Below are 11,725 nucleotides of genomic sequence, written 5' to 3' on the forward strand. Positions count from 1 at the left end.
TCTGTCTTCTAAATACTGAAGACTTGAATCCGTTTTCCTCGTTGTCATACTAAAGAGAAAACATGTTAAGATATTTCACTCACCTTTCATGATTTCTTTTTGTAAATATTTGCCATTTCATCAGGTCGTCCTTAATCTGCCTTAGTAAGATTTAGAGATTTAATGAAAATTGTGCTTCAAATGTAGATGAAATATTAAAGTTATATATATATATATATATATATATATATATATATATATATATACATACGCATATATATAATGTGTGTGTGTGTTCTAGTTGCATTTGTTGTTTAAAGAAAATCACTATTTTGTTACTTCAGTTAAACTCTGCTAATCTATTTTCAGGCTTTTGTGTTAGGTTAGATATTCACAGAGCAATTACCTGGTGTTCCGGAATCCTTTGTAGTTTGTAATAGATATTAATCTTCGATGCGGGTATTTTTGAAGTGCCTGAATTTCTTGGTTCGTAATTAGATATTTTTTATTCTTTATTAGATGATCTTGAAGTAGACTGGAAGAACATCTTTGCGATGGAACGCGAAGACGAGTTGTTTCTGTAAGTATGAATTAAGATTTTTACTAAAACAAATCCCCGGAATTTCTCACCTCAGTTTGACGTTGAGGCTGTGAAATTCATTTTTTACCATAAGGCATTATAATTTCAGTTTTCATGCCAAGTGTTGTATGTGCATACTTGTTTCTTTTATAACTATCCTGTAGTCTAAATTCAAGTCCTGGTTAGAAGAACTAGTGTTGTCTATATTTGCCTCGGATTTTGTCTAGTTTCAAAGGATCATAATAAATAAACTTTGAATATGTTCATGTAATGGCGTTCTTGTAATGGCTACACTAAGAGAGTTCCAACAAAATATTCCACAAAAAATAAAACAACAACAAAAAATAAAAATAGTATCACATGGCTACAGAATCCAGATAGTTTTTTGAAATGGCAGATATAAAGATTTTGATACATTCATTTTAAGACTATGACTTCGAGAAGATTCAACCCCGTAACTGCTAACTAGAACTTGATTTATGATTAGTTTCACTAATAAGTACTACAGGATCTGGTCTAATCTGCAGGAATACAGAATGCTACTAAGTCGTGTAGATCATAATTTCCATGTCATAAATACATAATCTAAAGATGCCTCACAAATCTGCCCATTAGAGATCAGCCACTGTTTCTGCAGGAGAGATTTGTGGGAGGACCCAAGGACCCTTGCCAACCACTCTGGGCTTGTGGGCTTACTACTTAGTGAAACTTAGAGTCAATAGTTATTAATCGTAGTCGTCATCGTCGTCGTCATCGTCATTGTCATCGTCGTAATCGTCGTCGTCATTGTCATCATTGTCATCGTCATCATGGTCATCGTCGTCATCATCGTTCTCGTCGTCGTCGTCTTCATCATCATCATCGTCACCATCATCAACATCGTCGTCGTCGTCGTCATCTCATCATCGTCGTCGTCATCGTCGTCGTCATCACCATCGTCGTCATCACCATCGTCATTATCACCATCGTCATTATCACCATCGTTATTATCACCATCGTCATCGTCATCACCCACCAACCACCACCCACAAGTAAAATAAATTATATTTCTCCTACCTCACAGGTTTTCATACGCGTCATGGAGAGAGAAAGAGAAAAAAAACTTTGTAGAGGGGTGTGGGAGGGGAGCTTCTACCCTAATCCAAATATTCGAATCTGTGTAACTTAAAGTCAAAATTTTTATTTCCTGCTACTAAACCATATTTTGATTATCCCTATTAAGCCGAGATTTATGCTTTCTGATGCAAGCCTAAGTTTATGGTCACTTTTTCTTAATGCTACGGGCAATGAACTGCATGATTAAGATCTTGTTCTAAATTGCTGTTCTTTATGGACTTGTAAGTTTAAGTTCTTTTCGGATTCCTTTATTGCACTGTTTAGCCTTTGCTACGGATTTATTATTCAATCTTGTCACGCGGACTGTACAAAGTGATTGTACCGGGACAGTGCAATGACCTAGTTACACTGTCTCAGAGAAAGGTCAGACGCAGGTCAACAATTGTTGAAGGCTGCTGATGTTGCTAATAAAACGTTAAATCTATTGCACCAGAGCATCAAAATTGAGGAGTTTGTTGTCCTTATTAGGCCAAGAGTATAGTTGAACATAGAGAAGTTCTTCGCTGTAAATCTAAGCGCAAATTGAGACATCGGTGACACAAGCGACGCAGCACAGAGCACAGAATTCCTGTTGCTGAACTGTTTGTATAGTTTGAACTTTTCTCTCCTGAAATGCTGAAGTTGTATATTTGGAATAATTTCTAGTGAGAAGTTCAAAGTATACTTCAGTTCAGCAACAGGAAGTCTGTCTGCTCTGTGCTCCGTCGCCTGTGTCGCCTGCGTCGCCTCCGTCGCCTGCGTCGCCTCCGTCGCCTGCGTCTCAATTTGCGCTTAAGAAGAACGATACCACCTGAAGTAGCCACAACACCCAACCCACCCTCCTCGGTCTATGGCTGGAACCTGTCTGGTGGTTTCAGATGATCATTAAACCAAAAAGAGGAACGGGAAAAGAAACATAATGATAAAAGAAACTAGTTTATGACAAAACTCCTCTCCCCCCCTCCCCCTAGGGCAAGACTAATCCCGCCAAGAATGCAAAGGACACGGCATTTAGACAAGTCACTATCGGTCGGCGATAGGTACCCAGGTGCATGCATAACATTGACCTTGTAAGTATTATATATCTCCTCAAGCTGCTATAATATATTGTAAGAGTTCGTGTGACAACTTCCAGGAAGAGAAACATATACAACATCCGAACCAGGATCATGATGTGCAAGAACCACGCAACTTCCTTCACCTCCCCATTCCTTCCACTTCTATTTCCTCCCCCTTTCTTTTTCTTCCTCCTCCATTTACTTCCACATTTCCTTATTTGCCCCTCCACTTCTTCCCCCTCCCCTTACTTCCACCTTTCCTTCCTTTTACTTTCATTTCTTTTCCCCTCTCCTTCCTCCCCTCTCCACTTCCCCTTCCTTCCCTCTCTCCTTTCCATCTCCCCTTCCTTCCACCTTCCCTTTCTTACCCCTTCCCTTTCTTACCCCTTCCCTTCCTTACCCCTCCCCTTCCTTCCACTTCCCCTTCCTTCCCTCTCTCCTTTCCATCTCCCCTTCCTTCCACCTTACCTTTCTTATCCCTTCCCTCCCTTACCCCTTCCCTTCCTTACCCCTCCCCTTCCTTCCACCTCCCCTTCCTTCCCTCTCTCCTTTCCATCTCCCCTTCCTTCCACCTTCCCTTTCTTACCCCTTCCCTTTCTTACCCCTTCCCTCCCTTACCCCTTCCTTTTCCTCCCCCTCCCCTTCCTCCCACTCTCCCTCCTCTCCTCATTCCTCAGTCTGTGATTCTCATTTCTCTCCTCCCCTCAAGGCATAGTCCTTGTTCCTCGCTTCTTGGACACTCAAGAACAGGAAGCAAGAAATAAATGAACAAGAGGCGTCTGTCTGTTCATCACTTTGGCCCCAAGGGATGCCTCCTGAACTTGTCCTATATTTGGAGTAAAATAAAGAGGGTAAACTGGCATATGCTCGTGATGATTCAACGATCTTGGTTCGATGTCTGCCCTTCCTGTGAATGAAATAGTAGCAAGAAGAAATAATCTGTGACACAGGTCACTAAGTCGTAAATGCAGAAGGAGAAACAAAAGAGTGCGAAGGTGTAAAGGAAATAAAATTGCAAAATGTGTAAAACTAACCCCTCAAAAAAGAAGAAAAAAATAATAGAAGAGGGTCAAATCAAGGAAGTGGGGTCGGTAGGTTAGCATAGGAGGAGGAGGGAGAGAAGGAGGAAGCGGAAGAGGAGGAGGAGGAGGAAAAGGAGAAGGGAGGCGAGGAAGAGATGGTGGCGGCCCAAGGCAATAAGCTTGTCTGGAAGACCAGAGGAGACAAAGGAAAAGAAACAAAAATAAAAACGTGTGATGAAAACATCACAAAAGCCCAAAAACTCCCACGGGAGGGATGGAAGGAGGTTGGGGGAGGAGGGCGTGAGAGTCCAGTGCATCTGATGACAGACCTTGCAACAGTGCGCAGACGGAGACAATAACTTGCTGGCAATAAGTTGCAGACAATAAGCTGCAGGCAATATGTTGCAGACAATAAGTTGCAGGTTTGCAATAAGACTTGCAATGATACAGATAATGCTTTTGCGGCCGAGGGGGACGGCATAGATTAGGTGGCAGGATGGAAGCGACGGAATTGAATATTGTTCTGAAGATCGAACGCGAGACCTGGAAAGGATGACAGGTCTTCACACACGTTTTTTTTTAGCGTGAGCATGTATGTGTATGTATGTGTGTGTGTGTATGCATGCGTGTGTGTGTGCGTGTGCGTGCGTATGTATGTATGTACGTATGTATATGTGTGTGTATGTGTCTGTTTGGCAGAGTAAGGGAAAAAAGGGGAAGGAAACGAGTGTTTATTATACGGAGACCAGATGTGATTAAGCAAGAGGAGGGATTTGAGGAGGACACAAGAAAAATTACGAGAGAAAGGAGGAAATACAACGAAAGGATGAGAAGGAATATGTCGAGGACGAAGAGAGCAAGTGCCCAGTTATGGTCAGTTGAAACTGTCCATCATTTTTTTTTTCTTATACAAGATATATAGGACGCACCCCAGTGTGTAAATAGTGAACCTTGGGTATTAACCTTGTGTGAATAGAATCCTCTTGTATAATAAAAACAAAAATTGTCTTAATGAGCTCCATCCCGGTGACACGGTTTATTATTTTTTTCTGGTGAAAAGTAGATGTCTTTATTCAGCTGAGGGAGGGAACCTTAAGCAAACGGCTTATTCATGTTTGCAGGTGTGTGTGTGTAAATATATATATATATATATATATATATATATGTATATGTATGTGTGATATATATATATGTATGTGTATATATAGAAAACACGTGGAGTTAAAAACGACAGCATTGTTGTAGTCATTCAGTTTTTTCCTTGTATTTTCGATTTTCCTGATTAGAGATTAGCCATTAACAGGGTAAATTGAAACTAAATTACTGTATTCTTCCATTTCTTTCCATTATATGAGCTCAACGTTTCGTCTTAATGAAGACATTTTCAAGAGTAAACTGAAATAACAAAAATTACATAATTACAGTAATGGTGACAAAATTACAAAAGTTACATAAAATACAGTAATGGTGACAATTGTGTGTAAGAACAATACTAGTAAAATATGAGGGATACAATACAAATGCAAATAAATACGATGGCAATGTTACAAGAAGACTTACATTTAAAGGGATGGGAAAGAAAAATGACAAGTCGGGGATGATAGATATATATAAGCCTATGGTCAGGTGGTCTGACATTGGGATCTCAGAGGTCACGGGGTAAGGGGATTGGGGGAGGGGGGTTAGGCGGGTGTGGTCACCGTGGGGGGGGGAGAGGAGGAAGGAGGTGGAGGTGAAAGGGGAGGAGGGGGAGACAAGGATGAGAGGGGGGTGGAGGGAGGGAGGAGTGGGGGATTTTTGTTTCTATACAATGGGATAGTGGAGATAAAATTGCTTTGGATGTTAATGACTGGAGCTTTGTCTCTAATATGAAAGGCTTCGAGCAATTGTAGCTTCCTAGGGTCATCACTCGCGTTCGATCTTCAGAACATGAACATATATTACAGAAAAACCTTTACTAATAATTACAAAAAGATGAAAAAGTCATTAAAGATATCCAAAGGAATTGCCTCCCAACAAGCGCGAACAACAAAATCAGTTCTCATTTACTACAAAAATCCCAGAACTTCCTCTCTGATCATGACGAACAGCTCATCTAGGCGATCAGACTTCACATCTAGAACCAATGTAGTGTACCAATATACTTGCTCTTCAGAGGATTGTAAGCCTCTTAACCATACCTACATCGGTTTTACTAGATGCATAGTCAGCCGTCGTTTATCATTACATCTACAAGAGGGAGCAATCAAAGAACATTATAAGAATTTTCACATTGCTGTACTCAGAAGAGATGAATTGATTAATTCCACCAAAGTTATTGGAACGAGTGATGATCCTTGGAGGCTACAATTGCTCGAAGCCTTTCATATTAGAGACAAAGCTCCAGTCATTAACATCCAAAACAATTTGATCTCCACTATAGCATTGTATAGAAACAAAAATCCCCCACTCCTCCCTCTCCCCACCCCCCTCTCTTCCTTGTCTCCCCCTCCTTCCCTTTTACCACCCCCTTCCCCCTCCCCTACACCCCCCACGGTGACCACACCCGCCTAACCCCCCACCCCCCAATCCCCTTAACCCGTGACCTCTGAGATCCCATTGTCAGATCACCTGACCATAGGCTTATATATATCTGTCATCCCCGACTTGTCATTTTTCTGTCCTTTTTAATGCAAGTTTTCTTGTAACATTGTCATCGTATTTATTTGCATTTAAATTGTATCCCTCATATTTTACTAGTACTGTTCTTGCACACAATTGCCACCATTACTGTATTTATGTAATTTTTGTTATTTCATTTTACTCTTGAAAATGTCTTCATTAAGACGAAACGTTGAGCTCAAATAATGGAAAGAAATGGAAGAATACAGTAATTTAGTTTCAATTCACCCTGTTAATGGCAAATCTCTAATCAGGAAAATCGAGAATACGAGGAAAAAACTGAATAACTACAACAATGCTGTCGTTTTTAACTCCACGTGTATTATTGAAAACCTATTATTCCCCTCTTTTACAAGTATATATATATGTATATATACATATATATATATATATATATATATATATATATATATGCAGAAAAAACCACTGGGAAATAAGCTTAGTCCGAACGTTTTCGTCTATTTAAGACATTATTCCTTGAAAAACTAAATGGTATGGTCCCTTCAATTAAATTCACTTTTGAAATAGAAATAGAGAATAAATGACCATTTTTGGATATTTTAATTCATCGAAATGGTAGACAATTTAAATATGACGTTTGTAGAAAACCAACTAATGTCGCATCATATGTCCACTTTTACTCGGCTCATCATCAGAAGACAAAACTTTCTGTCTTTAGTTCTATGTTTCTTAGAGCTTACAGGATATGCAGCCCGGAATTTTTGGATGATGAGCTGAGGAAGATACATGGCATAGCTTCTGAATTAAAATATCCAAAACACTTAGTAGACACTTCTCATAAAATGGCTTACAAAACTTTCCATAACACCTCACACGAAAGAAAAGTATTTGACAAAAAAAAACTTTTGGTTCTTCCTTACAGTGAGAAATTAGTTGGTCTGCCTAATATTCTCAAACAATTCAACATCAACTTGGTTTTCAAAAATAACAATATTATAAAAAGTAAGCTCATTAAAAATTCACCTGAAGCAAATGAGGGTTGTGTTTACTCTATTCCATGCCTTAAATGTAACAAATTTTATATCGGCCAAACTGGTAAAGACTTAAAAACTAGGATAAATCAGCACAAATATAGTGTAAGGAGTGGGCAAAGTTCCAGTGGCCTTTTTATCCATGTAAGAGACCACAACCATCCTATTGACTGGGATAATTCTAATGTAATAATTTCTTGTAGATCTTTATTAGAAAGAAACATTATCGAATCCAGTCACATTAAGCAAACCTTTGACCATAATATTAATTTAAGTTTAGGATTATTTAAACTTGATGATTTTATTATTGATAAAATTGTAAAAAATTCTCCAAGTGTTACTAGGCCGGGGTGACGTAACGTCATGTGACGTAACGTCATGTGACCAAACGTCCTACCTGATTATGAAACACCTTGTGTTCCTAGCTTGTCTTCTACTTTATGCATATATCCACCTATGTCTCTGCATCTGTGTATTCCTTGATAATGTCTTAAATAGACGAAAACGTTCGGACTAAGCTTCTTATTTCCCAGTGTTTTTTTTCTGCATATTATTTTCACGTGTGCCTTGTGAATTACTGCAATATATATATATATATATATATATATATATATATATATATATATATATATAATAGTGTGTGTGTGTGTAAACAATATCTATTCAAGATATAACTAAGTATAATTAACTAATATCACTAACTAGATATAACCAATTCGTTTCAAACCTCCCCCATCCCAAGCTCGAAATGATTCTATACTGATATTCTTTTTCTTCACACTTTTCATGTGCAATTGATTCTGAAAACATTCCAGGTATTTTTATTCACTTGCAAGAACACCCCATGTGGTGAAAATAGCAATAAAATCTGCATTATATAACATTTTCCCCACAGTCTGGGACAAAAAAAATCTTAACTATCAACAAACAGTTTCATCAGTTTTTTCAATATGCTGCTCCTCCTCTTCCCCCTCTCTTCTCCTTCCCCCTCTATTCTCCTTCCCCCTCTTCTCTCCTTCCCCCTCTCTTCTCCTTCTCCTCTCCCCTGTTCCTCCCTTACCACTTTTCCTCCCCCTCCCGTCTACCTCCTCCTCCACAGAAGACTTCACTTTGAATTGATATGCTCTTAAGTTTTATTACCAGAGATTGACACTATACGAGGATTTTCTTTCTACCATCTTTCTGTTGTTAATAGCAAAAGCCAAATGAAAATGAATAAAACAAAATAAGATGTTATAAAATGAAATAAAATTAATTAGAATAAAACACAGGAGTAAATGAATACACAAATGAATGAAAATAAATGAATAAGTAAATAAAATGAAATAAAATTAAATAAAATGAAAAATACAAAGCAAGCTACCGCTCTTAATTAACACGTCAGTCCGTACTGTGGGCTGACAGTGACAACGTGGATACAACGTCATTGCGCGAGATCTATCGTCTGTCACCCTGTTTGCTGTGTGTCGCGTTTTTTGACCTCAGCGTGATCGATTACCTCCGACTATGATCGATCACCCTGGATATGTTGTCGATGAGAACGGGAACCCATACAATTCATCACTTTTTTTAAGCTCCATTTATATACTTATGCAGCCCATATGTCTTTAATAAATTAGTCTCGCGCATTCTTTGAGGAACAGAAATGCCTGGTCTTTGAACATTTTCATGAATATAGCTACCAGGTTTGAATTAATAATTCGAGATACGCTCGAGATACCAGTACGCTTCAGGGATTATCTTTCTACTGAATGAAATCGTATGACATTATCTATCTTTAAGTAAAATTTGATCACTTCTGACATTTTTCATTAAAGTAGCAGTTGCCGACAAGACTGACGAGTTAAACACCGTATGAGGACGGAGCCTTTATTTGTACGACGTTCTGCTTATTACAGCTTTTTCAAGTACAAGTTGAGATACATATGCTTGAGATTAAATAAGGGGAAAGGAGGGAACGGGGAGAGAAAAAAGTAGGGGGTGAAGGAAGAGAAGGAAGAGGCTCCGTTCTCATATGGCACTTCTGACATTATAATAGTTTGGTGTATATCGCAAACCAACCAATGTTTGTTCATATATACACAATAATTCCTCACACCATGATGGCGTACAGCGACCTGTTTTTTCTACGGTGTTCCTTAGGGCTTTACGCATCTGCAGCCCAGAGTACATCGATGATGAAATCAGATGTATTGATATTGGCACTAAGCTGTGATACTTTACACATGCTCTTAATACAGCTTACAATTATGGAAAAAATACAACTCTAGGTCAAATCAAACTTCTAATAAGAATTTTTTTTTTTACTATACCAAAAGAACCTGCAAAGCATCCCATATTTATTACGTGATTTTTAACAATTAGAACACTGTAAGGCAATTGCTCATAAATAATTTCGTCAATAGTGATAAAGAATGTGTGTACAAAATGCCTCATGAATTGTGTAATCTGTTTCATGTTGGTCAGACTGCTAAAACACTCAAAACACGAATTAATCAACACACGAAATACGTTAGAGAGGTAAACCAATTTAGCGGTATATTCAACCACATGAACAATTTTAACCACCCATTCGACTGGGATATCAGTCATCATATGTAACAATAACACCACAGAAAGAAATTTAATCGAATTCAGTTTGATCAAATCTAGTAAGGGAATAGATGTTCACATCCATCAAGATTTGTTCAGATTAGATATGTTTGCCAAGAAATTTCATTTTTTTTTAGATTGTAATATACCAGTTGTGAACAATTGTAGTATGCTTTTGTTATACATTCTGTATGTTCTTTCTTGTTTTTATAATTCCTTCTTTGCATTAGCACTGAAGATGTACTTATACAAAAGCGTTCTGCTTCGTTAGTTTATTTTTTCCTGATGGATATTACCGCATTTCTGAATACACATATACATACATACACGAGCGCGAGCGCGCTCATATTACATATATATATATATATATATATATATATATATATATATATATATAATGTGTTTGTGAGTGTGCGTGTGTACTTGTGCGGAGAGGGATGGGAGAGAGTAGGGGGGGGAGAGGGGGCAGTGAAGGGATTGAAATTAACTTCTCAGAGAGTCTATAGCAAGTACTACAGATTGAAGTTTCAAGAATCGTTTGATTAGATACGTAAGCAGTATGCTGTAATGTCTGTCAATTAATTACTTTCTGATTGTTTGATAACACGGTGTTTTCTCTCTTATGTTGGTGTGTTTGATTTTATATGAGTGTATTCTATTTTTTATTTTTTGTCTTTTTATTTTACGTTGTTTTGTTTGGTTCCTTATCTTCTTTTTTCATGGGATCTTGTTATGAACTAAAGAGTATCATGGCTTTATCTGAATGGTTAACCTCTGTTCACTTTGATTTTTTTTTCTGAATAACACCAGATGGAGGCGCATAACATATCTATATGGTTGCAGATTAATCTTCACAAAGAAAAAAAAAATCCTTTTAACTTCCACTGCCCTACATTGATTCCTACTTTACCACCAACATGACTCCACTTATTTGGTGTGAAATATTCGTCAGGGATAGAAGCGCTGGTTACTGACAACGCATTACTACAGGGCGATGAAAGGGGATTAAATTGAATTAGTTATCTCGTTAATTCATCACTGCATTAAATTAATGTACAAATTGTAATAGGTCAGACAATTTTATTTAGCTAAAGGCTACCGTTCTCATGTCCATGAAATTAACAGTGATTACCATTTCAAGATTTCAAGAGTTTAATTACATTAACCTTATATGAGATACTATCATAAATTCTTGAATCCGTTTGAAAAATGCGAACAATCGCTTTATTCGCATGAGCAAATTACCGTTTGTGGAAATATAATAATGACAAAAATAACATTAAAGATAATAATGGCCATCGCAAAAGCAATACCTGAAAAGAGGAGATAATGAGGAAATAATGGGCCTGGCCATAATTAAGTAAATGAACGAGATTTAAGAAATAATAACCTCTGTATTGAAAGAACGAATGAGCAGAAACAAATGCGGATAATCCGATGGCGCGCGTTGGCGGCGCTCCGTTGGGTGTTAAACGAGCAATCGGGGAAGCCTTGAGCGGTCATTTTTCTAGACCCTTTTTTCCTCTGTCCCTCCCTAGGCACTTCATGCATCATTGCCTAAGTCTGGCCTTGTTTTGCCACGCGCAGTTTCGTAAACATCGAAGGCGACCATCGAGTGGCACCCACGCTCCAGGTCCGTTTTTCTCGGTATGATAAATTATCGATCAATGTTGATCGTTCATGGCTCAGTTATCATCGTCAAACGATCATCTGAAGCACTAATTTTTTTTTTTTTTTTTTAATGGG

The 11,725-nt window shown here is 38.0% G+C and overlaps 1 protein-coding gene across 2 annotated transcripts in view; it reads left to right on the top strand.

The window, feature by feature from the left end:
- Positions 1-493: 493 nt before the first annotated feature.
- Positions 494-11,725, top strand: part of LOC143021407 (uncharacterized) — a 639,877-nt gene continuing 628,645 nt past the window's right edge. The window contains exon 1 of one of the 2 annotated variants that reach the window (XM_076178846.1): positions 494-559. The gene's annotated coding sequence lies outside the window, so the exon portion shown is untranslated. The remainder of the gene's footprint in view (positions 560-11,725) is intronic. The other variant, XM_076178847.1, reaches the window with a different exon arrangement.

This window comes from Oratosquilla oratoria, chromosome 42 (assembly GCF_046742065.1).
Source record: "Oratosquilla oratoria isolate Oo_2021 chromosome 42, ASM4674206v1, whole genome shotgun sequence".
Classification (NCBI taxonomy): Eukaryota; Metazoa; Arthropoda; class Malacostraca; order Stomatopoda; family Squillidae; genus Oratosquilla; species Oratosquilla oratoria.